This window comes from Sturnira hondurensis, unplaced genomic scaffold (assembly GCF_014824575.4).
Source record: "Sturnira hondurensis isolate 20B ecotype Veracruz unplaced genomic scaffold, ASM1482457v3 Scaffold0014384, whole genome shotgun sequence".
In the NCBI taxonomy this organism is placed as follows: Eukaryota; Metazoa; Chordata; class Mammalia; order Chiroptera; family Phyllostomidae; genus Sturnira; species Sturnira hondurensis.
The window spans coordinates 27,020,944-27,039,043 of record NW_028087015.1 but is presented as its reverse complement, the minus strand read 5'-3'; the positions used below and the strand labels follow the sequence as shown (position 1 = coordinate 27,039,043).

The 18,100-nt window shown below is 36.4% G+C and overlaps 1 pseudogene; it reads left to right on the top strand.

Annotated features, from left to right (window-relative positions):
* The window catches only part of LOC118998856 (cysteine and histidine-rich domain-containing protein 1-like), a 71,230-nt pseudogene extending 53,518 nt beyond the window's left edge, over window positions 1-17,712 (top strand).
* Window positions 17,713-18,100: the final 388 nt, after the last annotated feature.

Here is an 18,100-nt window from a genome sequence, read left to right as displayed (position 1 = left end):
AAGAAAGCATCAAAATTGTTTTCACTTTCACAACAAGTACCACTTTCAAGTGCTAAGCATTAAGTGCTAAGCATTAAGCACTTGGTGCCCCATGACATGTTGTTTTGCAGCCAAGAAGACTGACGTGTTTAAGCTCATCATAGTATATCACAGACAAGACAGTAAAGGTTTTTCCTTTTGTAATGCAACTGAAATATTCATATAGTCAAAAATTTTAAATAGCTCAAAACAATATACAATGAAAAATAAGTTTTCCTTTATCTATTCTGAAATTTTCCATTTAATAAACATAGAGAGGTAGATGAGTAGATATAGATATATCTGTAGATATATGTAATAAAGCTTACTCATATAAAATAATATTCTAAAACAGTTAAAAAGAATAAAGCAAGGCCCTGGCTGGTGTAGCTCAGTGGATTGAGTGTGGGCCTTTGAACCAGAGGATCACAGTTCGATTCCCAGTCAGGGCACATGCCTGGGTTGCAGGCCAGTTCCCAGCAGGGGACTCACGAGAGGCAACCATACACTGATATTTCTCTCCTCCTCTCCTTCCCTTCCTCTTTAAAGATAAATAAATAAAAAATCTTTTAAAAAAAAGAATAAAGCAGATCTCTAGGTGGTGACATCTAAATTGTCTCTAAGAAATATCAGTGTAATATATTAATGCTTTTCTCATTTATTGTTTCAAAAATTCCTATTTATGAGTATGCTCTAATTTATTTAACCAATTTTATTCTGATGAGCCTTTCGGTATCCCTAGTATTTCATAGCTGACTCCCTTGTGCAACATCTTTGCATGTTTGCAGAGCAATGGTGTCCTGAAGCTGTATTACTGGACCAAAGAGCAGAGCGTTGTGGATGAGCCAAATTTCTCTTCATAGAGAGCCGATGAAGACTGTAAATAGGTCTGATTCTCTATGCTCTTGCTGGCCATTAACACTATCAACTGTTTTTGTTTTTGCTAATTGATAGCGTAACCACATTATTTACTAGCATTTATTAATTATAAATAAGTTTGGGAAACATTATATATATTTCTAAACCATGTGTATTTGCTCTCTGTGAACACATGTCTTTTTTTCCTATTTATCTACCTGATTGTTTATATTTATTGGTTGATTTATGAAGCTCTTTAACTTTCACAGGTTAAGGAAATTTGCTGCAGTTAAGAAAATTAATACTAAATGTTTTCCCCTTAGTGATTAAACTTAGTTATGGGTTTTTTCCCCAATGGTCAAGCAAAAAAATTTAATTATTATGTAGTCAAATTTCCTCATTTTACCCTCTGTGGCTTCTAAGCTTTTGTGTTTTGTCCAATCCAGCATTATGAAAATGTTTGCTTGTTTTATTAATTTTACAACTTCATATTTCTATTTTATTATTTGAAGTCATCTGGAAATATTTTGTGTTAGAAGTGAGGACCAATTTAATTTTTTTCCAAATGAGTAGGCTTTGTCTCACAACATTTACTGAGTATTTTATCTGTTTACTATTGTCATAAGATCCCACTATTATCATATACTGAATTCCAAAACGATCTTGTCTTCATTTCTGTCTGAACTACTGTGTTTTATTGATCAAATTAATTTTTGTGAACTTAAAGTATTTTCCAATGAATACTTGAATGTCTCTCACTCATTGCTGTACAATAAATCACTTCAAAACTGAAAATATTAGTTTATTCTTCATCATGGCTTAAAACCATAGTTCATTGTTGAACATCATTCTGTGGGTTGGCAATCTGGGAGGTCTTTCTGCTGGTCTTTCCTGGGATCACTCACGTGCCTGCAGTTCTGACAGCTTTAAAGAGGAGTGGAGAGTCCAGATGGATTCACTCATGCATCTGGCAACTGGTGCCAGCTGCTCACTGGGACACCATGGTTTCCCTTCGTGGGTTTTCATCCCCTAGTAGATTATCCTGCGTTTCCTCACATCCTGGTGGTCCGCAGTTCCAAGGAGGCAAGCCCCAAAGCAAAAGCATACATCAAGTCTCTGACCCCACCACCACTCCCTCACAACCCTGACCCTGGTGTTTACTCATTGTCTGTTGAACAAAGCAAGTCACGTGGAGAAGCTCAGAGGCCATGTTTGAGAGGACCTAGACTACCCGGCGAGGGCAGAAGAAGCTAAGAATTTGTTGCCTTTTTAATCCACCACTCTGGCTGATAAGTCATCTTCATTTTTAATTTGTATATTTATACTTTCTTCCCTTTCTTCTTAATTGGGATTTATTGTGGTTTATATGTTTTATAGTTTCAGGAATTTTCTCTCCAGAGAACTTGGGTAAATTGATTAGGTTTAAAATTTTTCTCTTTGTGTATATAAAATACATATGTATTTTATTTATTACATGCTATAATACATACTTATGTATTTTATATCATAACACAATATATATTATTACATATTAATATAAAATCACAAGTTTTGTACATAATAAACAGATAAATTACACACATAATATATGTATATTCTACCCTCTAAGATCATTGCTTTAGCTTACTTGTATTGATTCTATTTCCATTCTCACTATTTCCTAAATATTTTACAGTTGCAATTTTTATTTCTACTTTGAATGAGGTTAGTTAAGTGAGAAAAAAAGTTTCTATACTTATTATAAAATTTTTGGCTTTTTGATAACCAGAGACTAAACTTTGTACTACACTGAAATTAGCAATCATTGAGCTAATAGCAATCATTGAGCTATTGGTCATGACCTAATTTATTACCCATTTTTATATATTTGAAACATGAACAAAAGAGAGTTATTCTATTTTCAGGTTATAGCTTTGGACATTGATGTATGTGTAATTGATAAGGGAAATGTTATAAATATGCATATATTTATAGCTTAGCCTCTGATATTTTATAGATATGGATTGTAAATAACTTGTAAGAAAATTTGTATACATATAACATTATCATAAATTAATCCATAAAGATTAATCCTTGGTAATTTCTAAATTTAAATACAAATGAAAGTATAATTTTTAATTTCAATTAACAAGTAATAAAAAGAATGCAATACAAAAAAATCTCTCTCTTAATAATCCAATTCAAAATAAAAATCAAAATTAAAATGGCAGAATATTTAGGAAATAATGAGAATGAAAATAGAATAAATGGAATCAGGTTAAATCACTTATCAGAAGATAGACATACATATATCCATGCCCACATACATATTTACAATTTTTGTTTTATTAATTTTTAATATAAATTTATTATGTCTTTCCTTATATTTTTGTGTGCCTAATCATTATATCTATTTATTCCAGGGTTTCCTGCAGATTTTGCCTTAGTAACTTTGACATCATTCCACAAATAAACATTCTTAAGATCTAATCTTCATTGAAAATTGCACCTTTTATCATCATGGATTCTCTTTATTTTTTTTCACTGCTTTTTGCCTGAAACTCAAAATTTTCTGATACTGATACTGTGTCCTTTTTTTTTAGGGGTGGCAATTCCCTGGCATGTGCTTGCTTCAATATTCTTTATTTAGAAAGCTCAAAAATTTGGGGTTTTTCCCCTTAGAACATAGAATTTCAAGTCTAAAAATTAAAATTTTCTCTATCCCAGAGACGTTTTTTGTATTATATATTAGAATATTTTATCTTCCATTTATGGCTTTACTTCCCTAATTTTGTGAATCATCATTTTGGTTCTTCTTTATCTGACCTGAACATTTATTATTTTTCCTCTGTTTCTTTAATCTTAGGGTCTTTTGTGTTTTCATACACTGAAGTCTACTTCCACATCAATCATTGTATTTTTTATTTTGCTTTATTGTTTCTAATTTGGGTTGGTTGTATAATAATATTGATGGTCTTTCATTTTTTTCCGTAAGTGTTCATTGTTCTTTTTGTCTCATTCTGTTGTTTTGTGTTGTAAGGGAGTAAAAAATTTCCTCAACCCTCCCTGGATGAGTCTGAACATTAAACTGTTAGATTAACAAAAGAAAAACATATAAAGTTCTTTCCTATAAATTTTACATGACACAGGTGCCTTTATAAGAAAATGAAGACTAAAAGAAACAGGCCTGAGTATTTTTATGCTTATTTGATAAAGAGCTGTTAATTGTTGAAGCATATGATAGGTCAAAGAGTAAGAGGTAATTACAGTGAACTGGAAGAGATTTAGCAAGGCTTGTTTGTTTGGATTCTTCTAGGTGTCCCTTTGTCAACGGAGATAAGGATGCTTCTCTGGGTATAGGGAGGGCACCTCTCACATGAGGATTTTAATGATGGTTCCAAGGAAGAAGAGAAGGAAGGTCAGTGTGACCTTACTGCTTCTGCTGTTTTCTCAAAGTTCTTCATCTTAAAATATTTAGTATGCCAAGGTGCCATATTTTGGGGTAGTGTATTTTGAACCACATCAGTATTTACTATTTAAGTACTAATTGTATTAGCTTTGGCTCTCATTCATTTATCCCAAGACATGAAGATACATACAGAAAATTCTTTTTGTTTCCTGGGGCATATTTTCCTCTAGACCAGATTGTTCACCAACATTTTCTTGATATGTTTTTTTTTCCATTTCTTTTGTATTTTTTATGAGATGTCTCAGCAGAGATTGTGTTAGAAAACCATGATGAAAACAGACACCATAGAAAGACCTGAAACTCTTGATTTTTTTCTCTCTTAATCCAAGTCTGCACTAGAAGGTACTCATGTATCCCATAGTACCCTGTGTTTACCACCACCTTGGAACTTATATATCATTGTAATGATTTATTTGTCTATATTTTCCACTAGATCATTGCTGTTCAGAGAATAGCCCCAATCAATCTGTATCAGAGTCACCTGAAGGGCTTATTGAAAATAAAGGTACTTGGGTCATTTTCTTATCTACTGAATCTAAATTAGTGAGGGTGAAGCTTAGAAATTTGTATTTTAAACTCAGGTCCTGGTAAGTCCTTTTGCATAAACTCTGAGAATCTTGGAGGTACATCACTCATCATGGCTTTAACCTAGTGCCAAACAATAGAGAAGGAGCTCAAGATATCAGTATTGGATAAATAACTAACTCAATAATGAAGTTCTATATTACATGTACCTTACAGTATGTGTTAGCCAATGAAGGTGACATTAGTAGTTAAATTCCAGGGTTTTTTCCACCATTGCCTAGTCTAGTGAAACAGTGTAATGTTTTATGAAAATTTCTGTGAGTTTTTTTCTCTGCGTTTTCCATTATCAGGGTCCCCCCAAAATATTTCAATGAAACATAGGAAAATGTCTCATGCATTGAAAATCCTGTATTGAAATAACTTGGCTTGGAATGTCAGTTAGTGATTGGTAACTATTTGGTTGCAAAAGTAGCATCACCAGCAATCCATTGTTGATGAACTCTGACAGATTTTGGTTTGCCAAATACCTTTCCCCTTAGTTGGAACTGATTGCAATAACCACAATGTTGTGGAAAACAGTGGCATTGAAATCTGAAGACATGTGTTTGTATCTCATTTCTCTCTCTTCTATCTGAAACTCAGTTCCTTTTTGGGAGCTGTTATGATGCTTTGGTGAGAGCATATGTAAATAATTAAGCACAGAGCATGTATTCATAAGCTATAAAGACTATTTTTTTTTAAAGATTTTATTTATTTATTTATCTTTAGAGGGGAAGGAGAGAGGGAGAGAAACATCAATGTATGGTTGCCTTTTGTGCATCCCCTGCTGGGAGTTGGCCTGCAGGGAACTGGACTACAACCCAGGCATGTGCCCTGACTGGGAATCGAACCGCGATCCTCTGGTTCGCAGGCCCGCGCTCAATCCACTGAGCTACACCAGCCAGGGCAAGACTATTTTTTAATTATAAATAATTGAGGATACAGCACAATGAATAATTATGTCTGGGAGGCACTATAACTGTTGTAGCTATAGGCAAAGATGACTTTAGTATAAAATATTGGATTAATTATGTAGAAAAGTATTTTAAAATTTGTAAATATGACCTATATAAGATACACTTGGAAAGTGGGTAAAAGTATAATAAAGCATAAACCCAAGTTCATCAATCAAAATGTTTTTAATTAAAAGGATTCTGAGAATTAGTATGAGGTTCATTTCTCATACTGAGCAGTAATCATGGAGTAAAGAAGGGTGGGGTGTGGCTTAACTTGGCAGAAGATCCTGTTCTCTTCAACCAGAGCAATCAGAACATCAATCAAAAAATTGACAGAATTATGTTGAAAGTTCAGAAGCATAAGACTACAGCCCATTAGCTTGAGCTAATATGACAATGAAGGTGTCATCAAAGAGCCAAGAAAGACTCTAGAAAATTTATTTTATTTTATTTATTTTTAGAAGGAGGTAAAGGGAAGGAGAAAGAGGAGAGAAACATTGATGTGAGAGAGAAACATCGATCAGATGCCTCATATACACCCCGGCTGGGTACTGAACCTGCAACCGGGTGTGTGCCCGGACTGGGAATCAAACCAGCAACCAAGGGAGACTAGAGTGAAACTCTCCAGATCAATAATATGAAGATAAAACTTTGCTGTCCTTTATCTCAGTTTGGCTGGGAATCTGGTTCCTGGCTAATGTTACCATCTACCATAATATAAGAATCAAATGTAAAATTTGGGAATAATTCTGACAAACTATGTGATAGAATTTGAACATGCAATAAAACATTATACCTGTGGCCAAATTTGCCTAAGCTATCTTCTTGAAATTTAGCCTTCTAAATATCATACTTACAAAATGTCTATTGAATGTACTTTGACCAATCTTACCTTACAATCAGCTTTTAATGCCAAAACAATTATATCACCCCCCTTCAATTAGATAATCATTTTTCTTTTATTCTCTTAAAGTATTTTAGCTTTCAGTTGAATTTAATCAGAGGCTAGATCTGGATAAACTTTTTTCTTCAAGCATGTAAAATTTAATTTCTTCAGAGAATATCAGATAGCAATAATGTTGTTCATTCTTTCACACGTCTGCCATGTTCCATAATGCTGTTCTGACGTTTTACCTTCCGTTGACATTCATTTGAGAAAGTGCTTCAATCCTGTGTGGAGTATCCCCCGCACAAGGAAGAACGTACATACTTCTGTGCCCATGCTCTTCTTACCCCACCTCACCCCATGGCTTACTTGCAAAATGACTTTGCAAACCAAGCACTGCCACCAATAAATATATCTTTTCAATAAAATATACTTCTTTCTCAAACATACAGATTTTCCCCAGGCCTGAATTTCATCAGCTTAATTAAAATGTACATTATACCTTAGTATTTGAGCCAGAGAGTACCCATTAAAATAAAAAGTTTCTTTGGGGGGGGATTTTTACATCTTTACTTTATTATTTTTTAATTGTTTTTTAATTTTTCCATGACAGTTGACATACATTAGTTTATTAGTGTTAGGTGTATGCCCCAGTGATTAGACATGACATAACTTACTAAGTGATCACCCTGATAAATCTTGCACCCACCTGACACCACACATAGTTAGTAGAATATTATTGGCCATACTCCCTATGCTTCTGTTTACATCCTCATGATTCTTCTGTAGGTGGTAATTTGTCTCCTTAATTCCTTCTCCTTTTTTAGCCATTTCCCCAACCCACCTCCCAGTCAAAACAGTCAAAATGTTCTCTGTACCTGTGAATCAGTTTCTGTTTTGCTTGTTCATTTATTTTGTTTTTCAGATTCAGTTCTTCTTAGATATGTATGTTTTAAAATATTTTATTTATTTATTTATAGAAAGAGGGGAAGGGAAGGAGAAAGAGTGGGAGAGAAACATCAATGTGTGGTTGCCTCTCATATGTCCCCTATTGAGGACCTGGCCTGCAAGCCAGGCATGTGCCCTGACTGGGAATCAAACCCATGACCCTTAGCTTCACAGGCCCATGCTCAATCTGCTGAGCTACACCAACCAGGGCTAGATATGTATTTCTTGCCATTTTATTGTTCATATTTTATCTTTTTCTTCTACTTCTTAAGGACCCTTTAATATTTTATGTAACACTGGTTAGATGGTGATGAACTTCTTTAGTTTTTTCTTGTCTGGGAAGCTCTTTTTCTGTCCTTTGATTCTAAGTAATAGTTTTGTTGGGTAGACTAATCTAGGTTGTAGGTCCTTGCTTTTCATCATTCTGAGTATTTCTTGCCAGTCCCTTCTGGCCTGCAAAGTTTCTGCTGAGAAATCAGCTACATTCTTCTGTGGACTCCCCTGTAGGTAACTGACTCCTTTTTTCTTGCTCCATGTCTCTGTCCTTTCTACCAGTCTCAGTGTAGCTTCTTTAAATTTATATTTTAGGTCCTCCATTTAGCCAGATTTCAGGAGCTTCTGAATGATGATTGTTCTGTAGTTTAGTTGTAATTTTAATGTGGTTATGGGAAGAGGCGAGTACTGCGTTATAAGATGCAAATTTTCTTAGCACCACGAAATCCATACCTCCTCTAGCTCCAAATTTATTCTAAAATGTTTTGACTTAGAAGGACAATTTATAATTCACAGTTTTTGTAACATGACTATTTATAAAACACTGAAACATTATTTATGATTGTATAATAATCACACTGTCACTTTTTGAGTACAGGCACCATATTCATTACATACATAATCTGATTTTTTATTGTGTCTGTCTTATGTTCTCTTATCTTAGCACTAAGCAGAGTACAATGCATGTTGAATGAATACATGCATGCACAAGTGCAGGGATTAAGACATATAAACTCACTGACTGCTGTGGCTCAGTGGGGTGGGCATCATCTTGCAAAAGTTCTCCAATTCAATTTCTGATCACGGCACATGCCTGGGTTTTGGGCCAGGCCCCTGACTGTGGACATGCAAGAGGCATCCAGTTGATGTTTCTCTCCCTCTTTCTCCCTCTCTTGGTGGGATTTACACATACACAGCTCTCTGATGCCAACACGAGTTGTCCCCAGGGCCGGTGAGAAAGAAAGGTACCCTAACCTAGCCCTCTCCCCTTCAGACGGGTTGGCCATGCTGCCAGTAGAGAAGACAAGGGATTGTGTCTAGTATTCTCTGTGTCCTTGTGAAAACTGGATCCTAGCCCATCTCATCAGAAAACCAGTAACCAATGTCAGGATGGCCAAGCAGTCCAGGTTGCTGTGTTCAGAAAACCAGCAGGCAATAATTGTAGAATCTGGTAATTGCACATCTGTTTCCCTTTTACAGAATTGGAATCAGACTGCCCCAGAGATAAAAGAAGTCCAATTTTTAAAGTGTTAAGTAAGTATAATCCTGATTCTTTGTAAGATTGGCTAGGCATTCAGAAATTAGGCTGACCAGACACACATGCCTACCAACATTTTAGAAACATTCTACTACATCATCCAAAATGCAGCATTTGAGAATAAATTTAAACCACTGTTTTGTAATCACATTGAATAAGCTGATTCACATTTAAGGTCTATAAACATCAGGGGAGAAAGCTTCCATTAAAGAGGCAAAAGCAATGATGTGTTACAACCACTCAAGGCCTGACAGGTTCATGGTATTCAGGCAGATGGAAAAATATTCACAGAGCCATTGGGATGTCTGGCGTGCCTTTATTCGCTGCAAGCTATGTGTCTCCCTGCATGTCTCTGCTATGGCCCTTGCTCCCCAGCATGGCACCAGCAGGGAGCCACTACTAGAGGCCTTAAGTACTAGAGGCAAACAGAGCTGGCTTTGAGCCGGAAAATTATATAACATAGCATGATTCTGTGCATGCGAGCCCACCTCATGTTATGGGAACAGTTTATCAGACGCAGGCTCACGGCTCTGAGAACACTACGGATCAGGCCCCTTCAAGCTTATGGGAAGACTGCTTCCCTTAGTTACCCAGACACCTGGGTGAGGAAGCCATACTGTCTCTGCTTACCCTGCAAAGGAGAACCCAAGTTCCTGAAGGATTTTTTTTTGCCTTGAGTCCTTAGCAAAGTATTTCCTTTATGTGGTGAATTATTCAAAACAGAAAACCCTCAGGAAGAGAGAAATACAAAGAATCAACTTCTTATATAGAAGTTCTAAGTTAATTTGACTTTCATTAATCACACACCATTGATTTATACCTTTGACCTAATAATTCCACTTTTGGGATATTTCAGGATCATCAGTTAAGGAAATCATCAGAGGTATAAAGACTTGTGGTGGTGTCTTTACTTGGGTTACCAGTATCTGGGGTCCTTGGGAACTCCTGAGATAGAAATCAAGAGTTCACCACACACAAAAAATAATACTTCGGTGAGAAGTTTATTATAGCTCAGGTACTGAGGGAGATAGCATTCAAAGGGAAAAAGAAAATGCTACTCTGAACAAAGGCCAGGGAGGAGTTTTAGAGAAGTTGAGGTGGGAAGGATGACATCCAACTATGTAGAGGTGGGTTTTTTTTTTAAGATTTCATTTATTTATTTGTAGACAGAGGGGAGGGGAGGGAGAAAGAAAGAGAGAGAAACATTAATGTGGTTTCTCATTGATGTGGTTGCCTCTTGCACGCCCCCTTCAAGGAACCTGGCCTGCAACCCAGGCATGTGCCCCAACTGGGAATCCAAAGCAGCGGCCCTTTGGTTCACAGGCCCATGATCAATCCACTGAGCCACACCAGCCAGGGCAAGGTGCAGATCCTTCTGGGTTTGCTTGTGCAGTACAACTACATGCTTATTTATGTCTCCTATGTTCCCAAATCACACAACTGTTAAGAGGAAGCACCTCAAAATTCAGGCCTATTGATTCCATAGTCTGTGCTCTTTCAAAAAACTAGCTATATGATTTCTTATTTACCTCAATATTCAGATAATTCCTATGAGTTTGTGGGTGCAGAGGGAGAGTCATTTTCACCAGAACTAAAATCAAAGGGGTTGTTTTTGTTTATTTTAGAGAGAAGGAATAATCATTTACTTAATTCCTTTAATTCTTGACACTTTTATTCCAGTGGAGGAAATGGTGTTAATGTTTGGTCCATGTTTGCAGTAGTAATACGAAATCATTCTCAAATATGCATTCATTAAAATAAAGTCTCCAAGTAACATACAAACATAAAATAAAACCTGGTGTTGAGGAGTTAACCGAATGGTTTTTCCACAATGCTGTTGAGTAGGTATTGCTGTTAGCTTCATAGTCAATAAGCAGTAGATCTAACTTTGAACCCCGGTGCCCACTCTACTGATTCTCACATGGTGAGAACTGACCCCAAGTTTTCACCAAATGGTAACCCTAACATTCATGTAAATTTTAAAATTATACTATGCTAAGAAAGTTTGCCACAGCACATTTTAAATATGCAAATGAACAAAGTATATATACAACCCTATAACTTGGGCTATATGCAAATAATGATTGATTGTATAATTATATAAATATTATGAGTTCTTGCTTTGAAAATATTTCAGTTTATTTTTTTTCTTTTCCCATCTTTAATATGTTTTTATTTTTCAATTATAGTTGACTTACAATATTATATTAGTTTCAGGTGTACAACATACTGATTAAACAGTTATGAAACTTACAAAGTGACTACCTGATAAATCTAGTACCCTCTGACACTATACGTAGTTATTACAGTATTGTTGAATATATTCCCTGTACATGCCCATTCACGGTTTATTATCTAAGTAAAAATAAGTGTCAATTTAGTAATCTTGAATTTCCAGTATTTCTTATTTTAAGTGTTTTAAATTAATTCTGAATTTTTAGGCAGAATAGAAAACATATAAGGCAAAACCAATATTCAGTGATATTTTTGGAAACCTTGATTATGAATAATAAGAATTAAATTAGGGTAAATTCTGAGGATACAGTGTGCATGCATATTATCAATTGATAGTCCGAGCAGAGATATATTCTGAAATGATCTAGAGGAGTATTCATTTTACAAAAATGGATTGACATCAAGCTCAAGCTGTGCTCAGGAAGAATCGTATTGACACTGACCACTAAATAGTGACTAATTCTATATCATTTTGGTTGGTTCTGGAGTACATCATAGGAATTTTTTTGCATGGTATTTGCTTTCCTGATTTGAGTTTTCTAAGACCCGTCTAAAATCAGTTTCTATTTTCTGTGCCAGAAAACCCAGTAGAAAGGGGAAGTAGTCCAGCTGTATTTATGACAGCAGAGGAGATTGGCCGGGTATTCACTTGCAGCCATTATCATCAGCCTGTGTGTCAGGATTCAGGGGATCTGTACTGTCTACACCAGACTATGTTCTCACATGACTGAGCTGGAGGGAGAGGTTCTCCTTTGTAACTTAACTGACCCAAACCGCTGTAACAGAACCGATGGAACAAAAGTAGCAGTCCCTTTGGTTGTAGAAACCTATTCTCCATTGTTTTCCCCACCCCCACATTTCTCACCATCATCCGTGGGTCACCAGAACAGAGATCTCACAAGAAATGAGCAGATCTGGTAGGTGTACAAAATCCTGGAGGAAACATATACGAGTATGTGTTTCTAATCCTACCCAAGGGATTCAGATGTACTGCCCAGCTCATCCCAGAAAATGGCTCAGTGACAAAAGGATTTCCAAGAAGCAAAGTTCTATATATCCAGAATAAATATTCTATAGATATTCATATCAATAAATATTCATAATAGGTAATGATGACAACCATTATTGCCACTAGTAACACTTATTGCATCCTCTAGATTGTTTTTAAATTTATTACTATAATCATTCTGAATAACTGTGCCCCTGTTCTAAGTTACATAATGTTTTGTTTTTAATTTTAGGAGGGTCTTATAAAATAAGAACTTATAAAACTATTAGATAATTTCTATTTCATCATGTTGGGCCTTTGCCCGTAGTAGAGATCTGGAGACACACATGGAGTTTTTCGGTGATTCTCCACACACTGCCAAAGAAAGCTGTTGCAGTCATTTTAGGCTGCTACAAAAATATGCTGTGGACTGAGTGGCTTAAACAACAAAGGAATATTTGTTTCTAACTGTTCTGGAGGCTGGAAAATCCAAAATCAAGGTGCTGGCAGATCCAGGTCCTGGTGGGGGCCCTTCCTGGATGGCAGGTGGCTGCCTTCTTGCTGTTTCCTCACGAGGCTGCCACAGAGAGCTATTCTCCCTCTTCTTACAAAGACACTAAGCCCACCACTGGGGCTTCACCCTCACAGCCTCGTTAATACCTAACTGCTTCCCCAAAGCCCCACTTCCCAGTATCATCACAACGGAGATCAGGGATTCAACATATAAATTTTGGGGTGACACATTCAGTCTCTGGAAACAATTATATAGAAAATTCAACAACAATTATAAATTATCTACTTATAAAAATGTCGTAGATAGAAAGAAGCTGTTATCTGTAACTGTCAGAGTTTCTCCCATCATTCGTGATGACATTTTTCATAAGGCCTTAACCAGGGACTATAAAAGGAGAAAAAAACTCATAAAGAAAGATACTCCAAAATGAGAAACTAGGAGTATTATAAACGTGTATTTGGGTTCTAATGAGATCCTTGGAGTCTTTAGTGAAGTCCCACATTGTGGAGGTGGCTGCCTTTTCAGTGAGGTCCTTTGAAATTCAAGTAAGTAAATGACTTCAAATTAAGTCCACTGAAGATAGACTAGACATTCGAACTAAAACTTTTTCAGATTAATGAAAATTCTCTCTCTCTCTCTCTCTCTCTCATCTCTTCTTCCTCTCTCCTTCCTTTCTTTTTTTCTCTCCCTTTTTTTCTTGCTCATTTTTTACTTTTTGAGGTGATACAACTGATGTTTCTGGTGTAGATGAATACCACTTTAATGATCTTCATGTTGAGAAAGACTCTCTTCAGGATTCATTTCAGTGATATCCAAAAATAGTGACACTACATTTTTTAGAAGGGAACACAAGGAAGTTATTTCAATTTAACTGCTTCATGGAAAGAGATTCCTATTTTCTTATTGCCTCAAATAGGCCCTAGGCAGTTTCTATTAAGAACAGGTAAAATCAAGGGATGTGGGCAACAAGACACGTGACCACACCGCCTAACGTTTCGGAAACTGAGCAGAGGTTTCCAAGCATCTCAGTTAGCTCTCTCTCAAGGGCAGTAGGATGTTCAAGATCATTTCAAATGCTCTTCAGACTAAGATGAGGGCTGGAATAGCAGAGAAAAATGTAATCACTCCAACTAAGCCCATAGTTTAGTTACTCCACATAGAGATGAAAAGATGCCATAGTGTTTCCGAATTTCCTAGGACATTTTCTTTTTGACCAGTATAAAGTCACTTAGGCTGCATAGAACAAACTTTCCTGCGTAAAAGTTGAGAGACTCAACAAAGGTTAATTAGAGGAGACAAATGCTGTATCTTCTTCAGACAACAAATCTCTAGTGATAGTGCAGGTGATGTGTGCTAAGCTCTTTTGTCCCTTACATAGGAGTCCTTCTTTTCTACCCAGATATTTTTTCATTATAGTTACCAAAATTATTTATAATATCATTCTGAAAATATGGGAGAATTAAGCATATTCTATGCTTGATAAAACATCATACATAATCCTAAATTTTCTAATTTTTTATTGTTACATTGTAAATAATTCCCTAAATCTTCTTTAATTCACTGAAACTCTATGTCCTATTCCTACATAAAGGATAAATAATTACAGACAAAATCACCCACATAATTCTTGTTTCATTACATTTCTTACATAAGCTTATACTTAATATTCCTTATTCTTAACTGTCTTAGTGATTTGATAGAAGTTATTTTTATCAATATTATTGAGTTAAAAAGTATTTATGATGCCTGGGCCTAGGATGAATTTTAAAATTCTCTTTCTGATGATACATATTGGGTTGGCCAAAAAGTTAATTTGGTTTTTTTCCCATAAGGTGGCTCTACTAGCACTTAGTTGTCCTTACCTTCATTTGCAACAATTTTGTCAGACTGTATTGTGACAGCTGTCATGGCAGTGTGCACTTTAAAAAAAACTTATCACAATTGGTAAGTTTTTGTACAGACACTTAATACTGAAGATGAAAGAAAATAAGCAATAGTTTCAGCATAATATGCTTTATTATTTTAAGAAAGGTAAAACTGCAACTAAAATGTAAAAAAAAAAATCTGTGCAGTGTATGGAGAAGGTGCTGTGACTGATCAAAGGGGTCAACGTGGTTTGTGAAGTTTCATGCTGGAGCTTTCTCTCTTGAGGATGCTCCACAGACAGGTAGACCACTTGAAGTTGATAGCAATCAAATCAATTAATGTTATGGCAGAGGGGAGATAGCCAACGTACTCAAATTATCCAAAGCAATCAAGTTACTGATGAAAATGGAAAATGTGTCTTTTATTTTATGGAAAAAACTAAACAGACTTTTTGGCCAACCCATAATTAGCAATTTATTTGGTTGTTATATAGAATTAATTATTCATTCATTCAAAAAATACCTAGTGATCATCTATTAACTGCAGGCTGTATTCTAGGCACTAAGAATACAGTAGTGACCCAGTTCCTTATTCTCAGAGGGAGACACAGTCAAGTAGTGAATAAATATATAATATGTTGAGTGGTGAGAGGTTTAGTAAAGAAAAATAAAGCAAGTTAGGGGCTAAACAGCATGAACTGGGAGTGAGGCTTTTTTAAAATGTAGGAGTGATCATGTGAGCAAAACCATGAATAAAGTGAGGGAAAGAGCCACATGGCTGTTTGAGAAAAGAGTGATCCTGGCAGTTGGAACAATTTAGTGCAATTCCTGGCAGTTGGAACAGTTTAGTGCAATTATGAGGCAAGGATGCACATAACATGTTTGAGAAAGAACAGAGTTAGTGTGGGAAGTGAAGTGAGGAGGGAAGTGGTGGGGGATGAAATCATAAAGGCAGCCTCTGGGATGGCCCCACCTTGCTTACTATTGCACCACTCTGGGGAAAGTCAGCTGCCCTGTTATGAGGACAATCAATCAAAGGTCCACATGGTGAGGGACTGCGGCCTCTTGTCAGGAGCCAGCTGCAACTCGTGAACCTTGTGAGCTTCAGATGACTGCAATCCTGGCTGACATCTTGCCTTCAACTCAGGAGATACCCTCAACCAGACTAATGCAGCTAAGTCTGTCCACTCTTCCTGACCCACAGAAATTGTGTAAGATAAGAAATGGTTATTGTTGTTTAAAGGCAGAAGTTTGGGGGGTGGGGTTATAATTTGTTATGCAGCAACTGATAACTAATACAACAGAGTTTTGCAGACCACAGCAAGGACTTTAGATTTTATTCTAAGTAAGATGGAAAGATATTGGAGGAACTTGGTCTGATGTAGATTTTTAAATAATTACGTTGGATAACAGACCTAAGGAGAAAGGGACTGAAGTAGAAAGATGAAGTAGAAAGTTTCTGTAATAAGCCAGTCAAAGATGACAAAGTTAGGCCCTGGCTGGTGTAGCTCAGTGGATTGAGCGCGGGCCTGCAAACCACACGATTGCGGTTCGATTCCCAGTCAGGGCACATGCCTGGGTTGCAGGCCAGTTCCCAGCAGGGGACACATCAGAGGCAACCATACATTGATGTTTCTCTCCCTCTCTCTTTCCCTTCCCCTCTGAAGATAAATAAATAAATAAAATATTTTAAAAAGAGATGACTAAGTTAGACTAGAATATGCAAGCAGTGGATGTGGTCAGAAGGGGCCAGATTTGGGGTATATTTTGAAGCACAGTGGAAAATATTAAAGCATACTCAGAGGCCAGTGGTTGCAAGGAGGGATTGTAAACACACTGACTTGCAGTCCTGGCATTTGGGCCTGACTTGTACGGGTAGGAAAAACTGTCCCTTCTGTGCTACAACCAGCGCTGAAGCCAGTGCTTCGATCCCAAGACCAATTCTGATGATACTTGCACATAGCACCCAGGTGTTCCAGTCTTTCATGATGCATTAAAGGGATGGTCTTGCTGTAAGAAAAGAACAACTGATTTTTCTGATATTTTAAGCATGATAGGCTGCACAAAAGGCAGACATAATAGTGAAAAGCCACCTGAGCCAGTCAAACCTGAAGTCAAGACTACTGAGAAGAAAGAACCATCTGAATTGAAACTCCAATTTCAAGAGCACATCATTCAAGCCCCTAAACCAGTAGAAGCAATAAAGAGGCCAAACCCAGACAAACCAATGACATTTTGGAATTAAAAGTATCTGCCTCCCTTAAACAAGCACTTGATAAACTTAAACTATCATCAGGGAATGAAAAAAATTAAGATGGAGACAGTGATAAAATTAAGATTGGCACTTCATGTAAAAATGGAGGGTGTTCAAAGACATACCAGGGTCTACAGGGTCTAGAAGTCTGTGTATGTTATTCTGGAGGACCTACTTTCCATTAAGGGATGAGATACTGGAGCTGTTGTAGAAGAAATACTTCTGATTTTAATACATTCTTAGCCCAAGAGGGCTGAACAACAGGAAACCACATGTGGACCGCAAAGGATGATAGGAAAAAGTTATTCTATGCAGACATGAAGGACATCAAATGGGGGGGTGAATCCTCCATTTCAGTACATGCTAAAAATTCATGTCTAGAACTTCTATAGCAGCAAATAGTACATTATTAAATGTACACATTGAATTCAAAGGAGAGAAGAAATTTTATGGGTGTGAATGATGCACAGTGAAATTATGTAACTATGACTGCACAAAGATTGAGATAACCATGAGAAAAGCTGAAGCTATGCAATGGGCAAGCCTTGAACCACCTGTGACAAAACACCAGGAAAAACAAGAAGATAAAACAGAATGAATCAAGAGAGAATAACAAGTTATTGCCTCTTTCAAAATTCTTAATATGTGGTGAAGTGGTGGCTTACTGATGTAATCCTTGGTTTTGCTGTTATTGTTGAATCTGGCATTTCAGGGTCAACAGTGAAGGTTCTTAAAAGCCAAAGTCAGCTTATCTTGCAGTGCTTCTCAGTTTTCTCTTGAGTTACCAAGACTGATTATCCACTTCTCCTCACTAATAGAACTGCAGTTGTGTCCCACACTTGAAGAAGCCAGAAAACAGCTCATAAATAGAGTAGTTCTTAGTATAGCATTATGTTAAGCAGAGAAATATAAAATAACATTTGTTCACTTCTCTTTATATTATTCCATAATCAGTAAAGGGAGATGAAATGTCAAATTTTAATTAGTTTTTTGTGCATTTGTGTACCTATAATACTTAAAAATCTTTAAGGAAAT